Source organism: Myotis yumanensis, unplaced genomic scaffold (genome assembly GCF_028538775.1).
Source record: "Myotis yumanensis isolate MYYU_CA2020_CCGP unplaced genomic scaffold, mMyoYum1.0.hap1 SCAF_10, whole genome shotgun sequence".
Classification (NCBI taxonomy): Eukaryota; Metazoa; Chordata; class Mammalia; order Chiroptera; family Vespertilionidae; genus Myotis; species Myotis yumanensis.
In genome coordinates, this window is record NW_027223761.1 from 10,840,908 (window position 1) to 10,852,972 (window position 12,065).

Here is a 12,065-nt window from a genome sequence, read left to right on the forward strand (position 1 = left end):
GAGGCTTTTCCCACTCTGAAGAATGGTTTCAGAATCTGTTGAGAAAAACACCACTGAGGAAATGACAGAAAGCAGCTGGCCCCCTTAACCAATTTCAGAGCAGGAAAGGAATGTCAGCCGAGCATAAAAACGGCCTTCTCTCATGAAAGACAACACAGCAGCAGCAAACACGTCTTGCTGGGTAGCCTTTTGCAGTTGTTTTCCGTAGAGCATTAGCCAGAGACCAGCAGGCTTAGCATTGTTTTGATGCCCTTGCAACTGGCAGATCGTCTGCCACAGGAAGTTGGAAACGAACTGACCGGCTTTACCCTTCCAGGTGGCACTGAAGCCGCATTTTCTGCGCTGTTGTTATCAGTCATTCAATTCCCTACTGAATATTGAGTGGTGTTTTTAGTTCACAGGCCATTTGCAATGTCTTTCTGTTTCCTTTTTTTCCGTTAGCCACATACAGAAAAAAAAAAAAAAGGCAACTCTGGAAGCACCCCTGCAAATGTGAGCTGAACAGGAAAGCACACAATTGAAAATAACAGAGCAAACAGCAATAAACATATTTTAACTTAAGACATTAGGCTATTGGGATGTTACCCTCAAGAGAAATTCGTAGAAGGCATCTCATGAGGACTTGCCAATAGAAGCAATGAGGAAATTAGAAAACTCAATTAATCTGGCATCTCAAGGGAGAGAGTAAGGACGTGCTGTTATTTTAAAGCTTTTTATTGATGGTTTCTTTCTTTCTTGGTATTGCTGCAAAGGATAAAAGGAAAAGAAAAAAAGCTTATGGTTTTCTACTGATCATAAATTCAGTAGCTATCTGTATGTGACTCCTTTATCACAACATTACATCAAACATCACACAGAACACTGAAGGAGGAAAATAGTATTGGGTGAAGCTAATGTATAGCACAGTCCTATGGAAGAAACAGCATCAGTTGCATTAACCTGTTCTTTCTCTCTGGGGGAACATCTGCAAACTGTAATTAAGCAATTTTCGTTTGTTTCCCTAATTCTTTTGTCATCACTAAATCACTACACTTAGGGAATAAATTGACAAATTATGAAACACAGAAAAATGCTGGTTCAGTTGCAGAAGGAAATTTCCTCCCTCAAATTCTGATGGATTTTGAGCTGATGGGACCATTTTGGTGTTAGATATGTTAGCATAAATCTTCAGCTGCAGTTGTTATAATTCATTTTTAGTCTACCCATGCATATTTGGTCCATAGATACTCATTTGTTTTCTGTGTCTGCTGTAGTTAGGTATAATTGGATAAGGAAAGAAAATGTATTTGAGTATTTACAATATTTTGAATTACAATCATTAAATTTTACTTTGGGCGGTGTCTTTAGTGCCTAGTAGTTTGTTACAATGAATACTTTTTTCTAGTTGTGTTTTTTTTTTTTTCAGTGAAGAAAGATATTGTGGGAAGTTTCTAAATTTGATTTTTTGCGCAAATAAAAAATCATTTTCTTTTACTTCTCAATATCTTTTCAACACACACACATATATTTTACAGTATATTTTATACATGCATATAAATTAGAGAGATGAACTTTCAGTAGGCAAATAGAATTTTGAACTTTTACAAAACACAAGCAGAGACCTTTATAGTCACACAAATAAACTTTTAAGATAGTCACTATCAACCTTTAAGTAGCCAATTTAAACACTGATAAGTACATGCCCATTTGTTTTGTTTGCATTTCTCTTTAACTTGAGACGTTATTTTGTTAAATTGTTAAAGATAGCGTTATACTGATGGGAAAGAGTCAATTACCCGGCTTGACACTGAGGCGATCATAAGGCTGCATCCCCCGATTCAGTTGAATGGGTACAATAGTCACATCTGGATGGTTTTAGCAAAATGTTCTGTCAGCCATAAAACAATAATATTTTCTTTGAAATGGTCAGCTAAACCCAAAGGATGCAAACAGGAAACTGTATCTTGACCAAAACTCAGATCTTTCTTATGTGAAAAATCAAACCGCAGTCTGTCTTGTATGACATTTTTAGTGTCTTTTCCCCCTACTTGGATTCGTCCCAGATGAGAGATTCATGTTGCAGCCCATTGCTTCATTAGCACGGGGAGGAATCATCACACGGTGTTTATGTGTTTTGTGGATTTTACAGTGTACGAATTGCTGATTAGATTGTGAATCAAGTACCATATTTTCTTTTTTTCTTCTTCTTCTCCATAAGTTATGTTTTGTGTGACTTGTAGCCAGTCATCTAATTTCTGGGTATTGCGTTCAGTCCCTAATTATAGCATCAATCCCGTTTTTCTTGCGAATGTGGAGGTCATTTCAGTACTGACGGTTCTGCTGTATTTTAGGCATTGAGCTAGAATCTGGGAATACAAGGTGAAGGAGACAGGGTCCCCACTCCGATGTGTCCTTCTTATTTTTATGTGCTGTGTGTTCCACATGTTCTCGACGTGTGAAGGCACAATAGCAATGCAACCGCTTATAGACTGTGTAGAGGTTGGTAGGGCAATACTAACTACTCCAGTTGGTGCTGATAAAACAATATCCAGAATGTTGTTGTTGGTTTTTTGATTGTCTCAGTTTTATTTTGAATAAATACTGTTTATGAGTTAGTAAAATAGCAATAAAAATCATAAGAACTGTGAATTTTTAGACTGCTTCTTTTTTATTTTTTTACTTCAAGCTTCCCCCCTTCCCTTCCCCCGGGGGGTGTTCTGGAGTGCCCTGAAAGAACGAGGGAATGAAAGACATGTAGCATTTAGGTCTGCTCTTGCATTCCTTAATGCTGGCTGTATGCCAATGGATGAGTCCTGGATTATACAGTTTTGTGCAGAAGAGGTTATTCTACCTCAGAAAGTTTGTAAGCTTCTAAGAAGCATTTATTTGGGAAGGAGAGAGAAAAAATTTACTCTAACTTTCTTCCACCTATGTGAGTAAAAGAGGTTGTCTTAAATAGACGCATCTTTGTGTGGGCAGACAGAAGAGCATGATTTTGGGGTGAAGGGATGGAGTTGTATGAAGAGTTTCATCTAGTGCCCTTATATTTCTGATTCGTCGTGGGCAGGGCCAGTGTAATGGAAACGGCACAATTCTAGCTTAGAATTCAGAAGTTGGACTTCAGGCATTTATTAATTCTTTGAGACCTTAGGCCTGTCACTTACTCTCTCTGAACCTGTAAATCAGGGATAATTCTGCCTGCTCAGGGTGTCTCATATGGTTGTGGTGAGGATCAGAGGAAATATATATATGAAGGTGCTTGGTAAGTTTTAAAGATTTACTCAAGTGTAAAGTTTTATGATTATTGGGACTATTATGATTTAAGAGTGGGGCATAAGGTTAAGAAATCTTGCATCTACAATATGAAAAGTGTAAAATACTATCTAGAATGTTAGTTGTCTACAACATATTCCTTGAAGTAGTTAAGACCAACTATGTATAGTATATATTGAATAGTGTCTATGTATAGTGTCTGTTGTGTAGTAAGACTACAGGGACTAATCCTACACTGGCCTCTGGTGGATTGATTAAATAGTTTGTCTACGCATGGCCTTCAGGCAAGGGTATTTTATATGCTTTGTCAAAGATAAGGTATCAGATACTTCTTTTTTATTCTCAATTTTTAGATTCTACCGCAAGGACTCTTTACCTGGGACTTTTACCTTAAGTATGTGTAAAGGTCTCCCGGGAGATCTGCTTATTAAAATGCAGATTCCTAGGGATCAAGCCACACATTTTGATCTCGTAGTTCTAGTGCGCAGCCCAGGAACCTTGACTTTCAGACCAGCGGTGAGAAGTATACCCTAAATGAGATCAAGGAGGGTACGGGGAGATGTATGAATTCCTCAAAATTCTGTGCTTTTTAAATATTTCATTTTTCTGGGAAGAAGAACCACAGCTTTTGTGAAACTCTTTGCACTCTCCACTCCAAGGGTAACAACAATCATTTTACTTTAAATATAATGTTTCATTTCATGTCACCATTTTATTTATTTATTTACTTACTTACTTATTTATTTATGTTAATCCTCACCCGAGGATATTTTCTCCATGATTTTTAGAGAGAGTGGAAGGGAGGGGGCAGAGACAGAGAGAGAAACATTGATGTGAGAGAGCCACATCCATTGGCTGCCTCCTGCATGTGCCCTGACCGGGGCCAGGTATCAAGCCTGCAACCGAGGTACATACCCTTGACCAGAATCGAACCTGGGACCTTTCAGTCGTGGGCCGATGCTCCAACCATTGAGCCAAACTGGCTAGGGCACCATTTTATATTATTCATAAGGCACTTTGATGGTGTTGTGCGTTACAGGAATAATTTTACTATGGTCTTGTTAATCTCTGATCCAGAGGCTAGAATATAATAGTTTACAGACTTTTACGGCAGACTTTGGTTCAGCATACACTCTGTCCCAAGCTGAAGGATTACTGTTCACATGTCTGTAGGCCAATGTTACTCCATCACAGGGAAATCTCCTGGCGACTTCTATTGCCGAAGAACGGGGTTCTTTGTGAGCAGTTGCCATTAGCAAGTGCACAGGCAAGAGTCTTAGGAGACCACATGGGCAATGGAGGCATCTTATTGATGTAGTTCTAGGAAATGCCCCTCTAGTACTTTCATTGCTTTTGGTACCTTTTCTGTTGTATATTTCATACATGAAGGTACTTGGTAAATTCAAAAAATTTACTCAAGTGTAAACTTTTATGATGAGGGTGATTATGATTTAAAAGCGAGACATGAAGTCAAAGGAATTTTGATTCTAAAATAGGAAAAGTGTAAATAAAATATTACATAATTTTTAAGAAAGAAGAGATACATGTAGGTATTCTCCCTAGATTGCAGATTTAGGAGGAAATGCTTCTTCACTTCTACAAATAAAATTTATTTTGGAGTCATGGGAGGAAAATTAGAAAATACACATACACATCAAAACACAGAGAAAAACAAACAAACAAAAGGCCATGCTCTTTCTATAGCAATAGAATTTTTAGCTACTCTGTGGCCACTCAGAATAAAGATTACATTTCCTAGTCTCCCTTGCAGTTAGGTATAGCCGTTTGCCTAAGTTTTTGCCAATAAGAAGTGAGGGGGCTGATATGTATAACTTCTGGGCCATCTCTTTAAGATACGTGCCCTGGCCTCTTAATAAAAATTCCTTCCCCCCTGGCTGGAAATAGGCAATCGTTGGAGCAACTCCTTAGACCCAGAAATGGAAGCCGTGTGCTGGGGGTAGCAGAGCACCCCACTAACCTTGACCCTTGGATCATTGCATGGAACAGAGCCTGCCCACCTGTCCTCAACTGTTACTTGAGAGAGAGAAACAATTTTTGTCTCGGCTGCTCTGTTTTGGTGCTTCCATGATACAGTAGCTGAAACCATACCTTCACTAATAACAGAAGGGAACAGATGTACTACACCCTTTATTCTTCTGTTTCTTCATCCTCTTGCTTGGAGCAAGGGTGTGGTGGCGTATCATCCCGGACCATGTGGAGAAGGGTGGTGCCCTAGGGATGGCAGAGCAGAAAGATAGAAGGAGCCTGGGTTCTGGGATGACTGTGGAGCAGAACAACCATGTTAGCCCTGACTTATCTATGTCTATACTCAATTAATTAATTAATAACACCATAATCCTGTGTTTTAGAGATAAACTATGGGTGTATTTATCCTTCCTGAACATATATATATGTGTATATATGTGTATATATATATATATATATATATATATATATATATGTGTGTGTGTATATATATGTATATATATATATTCATATTCAACAGAAAAGTTCAGGAAGGATATATATAATTATACAGATATAATTATGTATATATACATATTTTATATATATATATATATGTATATATATATATATATATATATATTAGTTAAGAACATGGGAATTGGTGACAACCAGGATTTTAGTCTAATCTCTGCTACTTCCCAACTAGGTGGTCTTTAAAATCTCTCAGCTTCACAATTATCATCTGAAAGATGGATATAATACCTCAACCTCATAGACTTGTTACTAGGATTAAATGATTATATATACAAACACACACATACACATTACATATATGTTTATTTATATTAGCAGTATCAGAATTACAGTAAGGATTCAACTAAAGTTTCATTTATATAGTTAGCAAATTTATTTTATAAAAGTGGGATTGTACTATAAGTAAAGAAATCAGGTACAGAGGACCACATATTGTATGATTCCATTTATATGGAATGTCTAGAGAAGGGAAACATATAGCTGTAAAAAGTAGTTCGGTGGTTTTGCTTGCGATTAGAGGTAGGAATGGGGAGTAACTACAAATGAGCACCAGGGACCCTTTTGGGAGAATGGAAATGATCTAAAAATTTAATTATGATGATGGTTGCACAACTCTGTATTTACTAAAAATCATAGACTTGTACTCTTAAGACAAGTGCATTTTGTAAATTACACGTCAGTAAAGCTGTGGAGTGGCAGAGATGCTGTTCATGGATACTTAGGTCCTGACCTTGCGTTCTTCACATGACCTTGTGACTCTGGATTTGGCTCAAGAAATAGGAGGGTCCTGTTTGTTCTAAATATTTCCTATTAAGAAAATAAGTCATTTGTGCATAGATTTGAAAGTGTTAAGTAGGTAAGGACTGCCATACAAAAAAAATGAACTATTTGGATGCAGCAAGATCTCAGCTTATTCAGCGGTTCTCAACCTGTGGGTCGCAAGCCTTTCACAGGGGTCACCTAAGACCATCGGAAAACACATATATAATTACATGTTGTTTTTGTGATTAATCACTATGCTTTAATTACGTTCAATTTGAAACAATGAAATTGGGGGTCACCGCAACATGAGGAACTGTATTAAAGGGTTGCGGCATTAGGAAGGTTGAGAGCCACTAGTAGACAGTGTCACCAGCAGCTGTCACTCTGGTAGGGGTTCTGGGAGCTACGGGAAGCTGTGCCGAAAGATGCTGCATCTGCCCCCCTTGGGCCACCTCCCTTCTGTGGCCTTGACTGGATCGGTTGGGAAGGAGCTTACCTTGTGGGTGATATGTGTGGCCTCTTTGCACCAATCTGTAACCTACTTGACAAGTTGCAAGCGTACTGTATTATCTACTTCCACCATCACAGAAATTGTTAAGAAACCAAGATGTTACCTAAGTCATGCAGAATTAAACTAGAAGACTAGTACAGATTGCAGTGGAAAGATAAGGTTAACATTCTGAGATATCTAGAGGGAGGGAACATAAGCACTTGGTGATGATGTCTTCATTTCTGTTTCAGAAACACAGAATTCCCTTGGTGAGTTTTTTAAAATCTTAAACCCAATTGCTGAGGCACCCTTTACCCCTCGCCCCGATGACTACAATTGCTCTGTACTTTCTACCTCCCGTGTTTGAACCACTCTGCTTCTATTCTATCCACTTCCTCTGAGAGCACAGCGCTGTGACTCCCAAAGGCCTGGGTCAAGTACAGAGTTTTCGTTGTGCCCGTCAAATATCACCCCTCCCATGTGTCACCAAGTGTTCCTCCCATCTCCCTGGAGTACTTGGTGACTTCTCAGGCTCTGTGCTTCCCCACCTCGCGGCTTTGCTCCCTTTGTGGGAGAGCTCCTCGCAGTGTCCACCTGTTGAAACTGTAGTTTGCTGCAAAGCCCAGTTCAGACGCCCCATGCCTGTGTGAAGCCTTCCGTGATTCCCAAACCGATGGCGAGCTTTCACCATTCTTTACCATTGCCCCTCCCTGGTATCGTCTGCCATAGTTGTGTTATGTTTTGGTGGTTTGCATACCTGGCTGAACTTCCTAGTTTGTAAATTCTGTGAGGACAGGATTGGTTCTTACCCATCTTTGGCACCTTGCACATGGTTGAGGCCCAGAATATAACTTTTGGATCGAATGAGTTGCCTAACTCAATGGCCACTCAGATTTTCTTCCTGGAAAGAAACTTTCGGCAACTTGACACTCTAAACATTTTGCTCTCTGTAAGTGCCTAGTACTGGACATTGAAAAATTTCAACTTCCTGCTATTGTGTCCCTCACCTTGGGCTTTTGACACAGTTTTTTCCGGCCTGGGTTGTGCATTTGCAGCTTGAGAGCTATGCCTGTGAATAATGAGTCAATTATCATCCGGCCTCAGGGAAAGCGCGATTACTCCCCACTAGCCAGGCTGAAGTAATCCTCTCCTCCCTGTGCCCTTTCAATGCAGAACATAAAACAGGTGGAATTCAGAGCACTGCAGAGGGAATTTAGACAAAACATCGGTCTGCTGAATTTAGCTTCTTTGGATTCATTCTGATTTATGATTGATTGGTTTTTAAATTGCTTATTTAATCCTAACGACTGTCGCTCCAGGGGAGGCCAGATACCACGTAGCATGGGATCAGGAAGCAGTTGAGCGAAGTAGTTTGGCTGGACAAATGAGGAGCAGATATTATTGTCCAGAGAAACATTGCTCTAGGCTAGCAGTATAATGGGAAAATCACCCCATGGCTTTCAAAGTACCCAACCTTGTTATAAGCATGATTGCTTATCCCCTATTCTCTTTGCAGAAGGCCTTTTGCAACTGCTCAGAGTTGCACAGAAATATCCCCCATGAATTTTTCGTTCCTTCTAGCAACATATTCAGTATCTGTTTGCGGCCGAGAACCTGCTCTTGATTTATATTGCTCTTGACCATGGTGCAGAAGAACAGAGCCTCAGCGGTGCTGACAGGACCTGGCTGTGAATTCTGATGAGGTTGGTGTAGATCTGTGAAAACTCTCCTGCCAGGGTGGCGACGCTTCTCAGCGCGTGGACACTGGTTTGGCTCTTGTATGGATGAATCTGAGTTTTTACAGAGTTTCTTTCAAAATAGACTTCTCTGAAGGTGATCACTTTAATCTGGAAGCCATATAATCAATGTATGAGTAGTATTAATTTATCAAGGCATCAGTAGTTTCAATCTTTTCAAGGAGCGGAACCTTTTGCTTTGGCCTGAAATTAGACATTGTAGGTACAGCTGGTGTGGCCTAGTAAGGCAGATCTGTTGGAAGTTTGCATGCTCGGTATGTAATAATTTGTTTTTTAAATTTCATTGCTTCAGAATAATAAAACCTTTAAGAAACCTTTGTTTCACTTGTATTGAAGTTTTGACTCAGAAATGCCCAAAGAGCCTGGCTGGTGTGGCTCAGTGGTTGAACATCAACCTATGACAGGAGGCCAAGGTTCGATTCCTGATCAGGGCACATGCCTGGGTTTTGGGATCTATCCCCAGTGTGTGTGTGTGTGTGGGGGGGGGGGGGCGGGGGGGAGAGGGGAGGCGGTATTCAGAAGGCAGCTGCTCAATGATTCTCATCATTGATGTTTCTATCTCTCTCTCCTCCCTTCTTCTCTGATATCAATAAAAATATATTTTTTTGTAAAAAGAAATGCCAAAGAGATGCTCTTTCAGGTCTGAACAACCTACTTGTTCTCTGAAATATTGCTGTTAGATTTTTATTTATTTATTATGTCTGACACTTATTTCAGAGCAAGACACATAAGGGACAAGTTGAAATACTGAAAAAAGGACTTGGGTGGCTCATGTGGACTGTCACCAGGCCACCAGGACATCTGGGAAGCAGTGTCTCTCATCAGGTTTAGGCCCCTTTGGATTCACTTTGACATTACCATACTGGAAAAGAACTTCTTTCCTACCTCATTCTGCCAAGAGATTTATTATTTGTTGGTTTTTTATGAAAGTGATAAAAGCCTTGGAAGAATCACTTCTGGGTCTTTGAGTGATATAGTATGTATTCATGTGAGGAGTAGGAAGGAGCCTTAAACTGTAGGAGCAATTGGAGAGAGAACAAGTTCTTTCCTGAATCTTCTTCTTGCTGACCTAAGAACATCCAAACCTGTAGCGAATTTTTCTAAGAATTTATTTGAGCCAAACTTACTGTTGCCAGGAAGCAAGATCTCAAATGCTCAGGAGAATAGGAGAATAGCAGTTTGCAATTTCTTGTATGCACTTGCTATTGAGGGAACTTAAGGAAGATTAAGTGAAGGTGGGAGAAAGCAAGGCAGGGAAAGGGTCCCAGGAGAGTTAAGATTCTGTGCTCTGTTGAGAGTGGTTATGTCTTCAAGGGGTATTACTTCTGGCATTTCAAAGGTGTGTTGATCTAGAAGATGCACAAGAACAATGGGCAGGGCTGGCTTACACACCTTTCTGAAGAAGTTGTAGGCGTGGGCATGACTACCCACCATGATCTGCCCAGTTAGGAATTTGTAATTTATTTCAGCACCCTTAATCATATTTCAAAAATGAAAGTTTTATGTTTCCAAAATGAGGAAATTTTAAAAGCGTGAACAAGAAATTTTATTAGATCTGAGTCCCCACCAGCATTTCAACATCAGCATCAGAAGTAGGGACTTCATTATATTTTGCTCTTTCTTTCAAAGGAGTTTCATCTGTCAAATACCCTGGTTATTTTATTGGAAATGGCAGTATCTTGTGTGATATGAGAACAAATAGAACGTGTCCTTATGGAATATCTGTTTCACTAAATGCCTTCCAAGTATTTAAATCAATGGACTGTTACAATAGTGTGCTGGGTACATAGTGTTTTCTTAGTAAATACTAGATTTAGTCTGTTCAAGCCTTAAAGGATAAGCAGGGAGAACTGAAGTAATTCCACCTCGTATTAGAACAGTGCACAGAAGAATGGCAGGTGGCCACAGGAAGCCCTGAGTCTAACTTTGAGGAAGCCTTTCATTTCTCAGAGAACTTCTCCTGTTTCCAAGCATTTTTAGAACTATCTTGCTCTACCCTGCTACTACACTGCTTATCTTTGCCCTAGGACTGATTTAGGACATCTTTGTGGCTATAAAAGAGGAAGACTTCAGGGGGATAAGTCCTAAGACTATTCCTTCCTCACTTACCTGATCTTTCACAGTGCAGCAATATTCTGAGCAACTCTCTCATTACCCTACTCACTCAGGGCCCCAGCCCCTACACCCCAGCAGCCCAAGCTAGTGCTTCACATCAGAGTTGCTGATGGGATGTTGAGGCCAAAGGCAGGGGTCACCTGTCCCAGGAGTAGCTTGTTAGGAGCCATGGATGTTGGTGCAGGAGGCAGTAGGGAGAGCTGGCCTGAGCGTGTGTCATTTACTAATATGACCCTTTTACAGAGAAAGCGCTAAATTCAATCAATATTTGTGTTTTGCCTCTCTGGCTGATTGAGTTAATAATTATACACCAGGTTATCTTACCTCTGCTCCCCAACAGTATCTCAGCATTAATGTCCTTTAGACATCCCTATAGGTTTTAATTCTACTAGTGATGGGTATTCAGAAGCAGACAAAGGATCCTGACTGGACTAGCACCAGGCTATGATCATTAGAACAATGAGAATCTCACCTATTTTCATGCCATGCAGCTAACAGCTTAAGAGCAAGCATGGCCACTTCACTGTTTTAGGCTCTCTCATAACCCCTCCAGTTACATACCTGCCTAAGGAGCTCACAGAAGAAACAGTCCCTGTGTCTCATGGTAGAGTATTGTAAGGGGATGAAACCTTACTCTCCCACCCTCACAGCATCTTGATTTCTGCCACCTGGTCTCTTTTGACTCTTTTATCACTTGTCTAGTGATCACTGATGTGGAGTCCTGTATTTGTTATTGCGGTTGTAGCAAATGAGTTCTATTTTGGAATGTACCATGCACCTTTGGTTCTTTTTGTACTATTGTAAACTTTTCTTCTTTGTCTTCTTTTTGGAATTTTTTTTTTTATTTTCTCATGTCATTCTTCTATTTTCTAAGGACTCATTCCCTTCCTTTGTGGTATGATTCTAAGTGGCATAGACAGTGGTTAGGAGCATGGGTTCTTAGTCAGAAGGTCTGGATTCAAATCCCCACTCTGCTGTTTACCAGCTGTGTTACCTCAAACAAAATGCATAGGTAAAAATATGAGAAAAATACCTCTGAAAAAATGTTGTTGCAGCTTTTCTGTCTTACTAGGAGTACTTTTCAAATTTTTATATTTTATCTTACAAATGTGCTAAAATCCTCCATATATTGCTTTCATATAAGAAAAAATCCCCCTCAAATTTAGGAAAAAAAATGAGATAGGTAA

General features: G+C 39.8%; 1 protein-coding gene across 9 annotated transcripts in view; it reads left to right on the forward strand.

Annotated features, from left to right (window-relative positions):
• The window catches only part of IFTAP (intraflagellar transport associated protein), a 57,726-nt gene that overhangs the window by 24,965 nt on the left and 20,696 nt on the right, over window positions 1–12,065 (forward strand). The window lies entirely within an intron of this gene.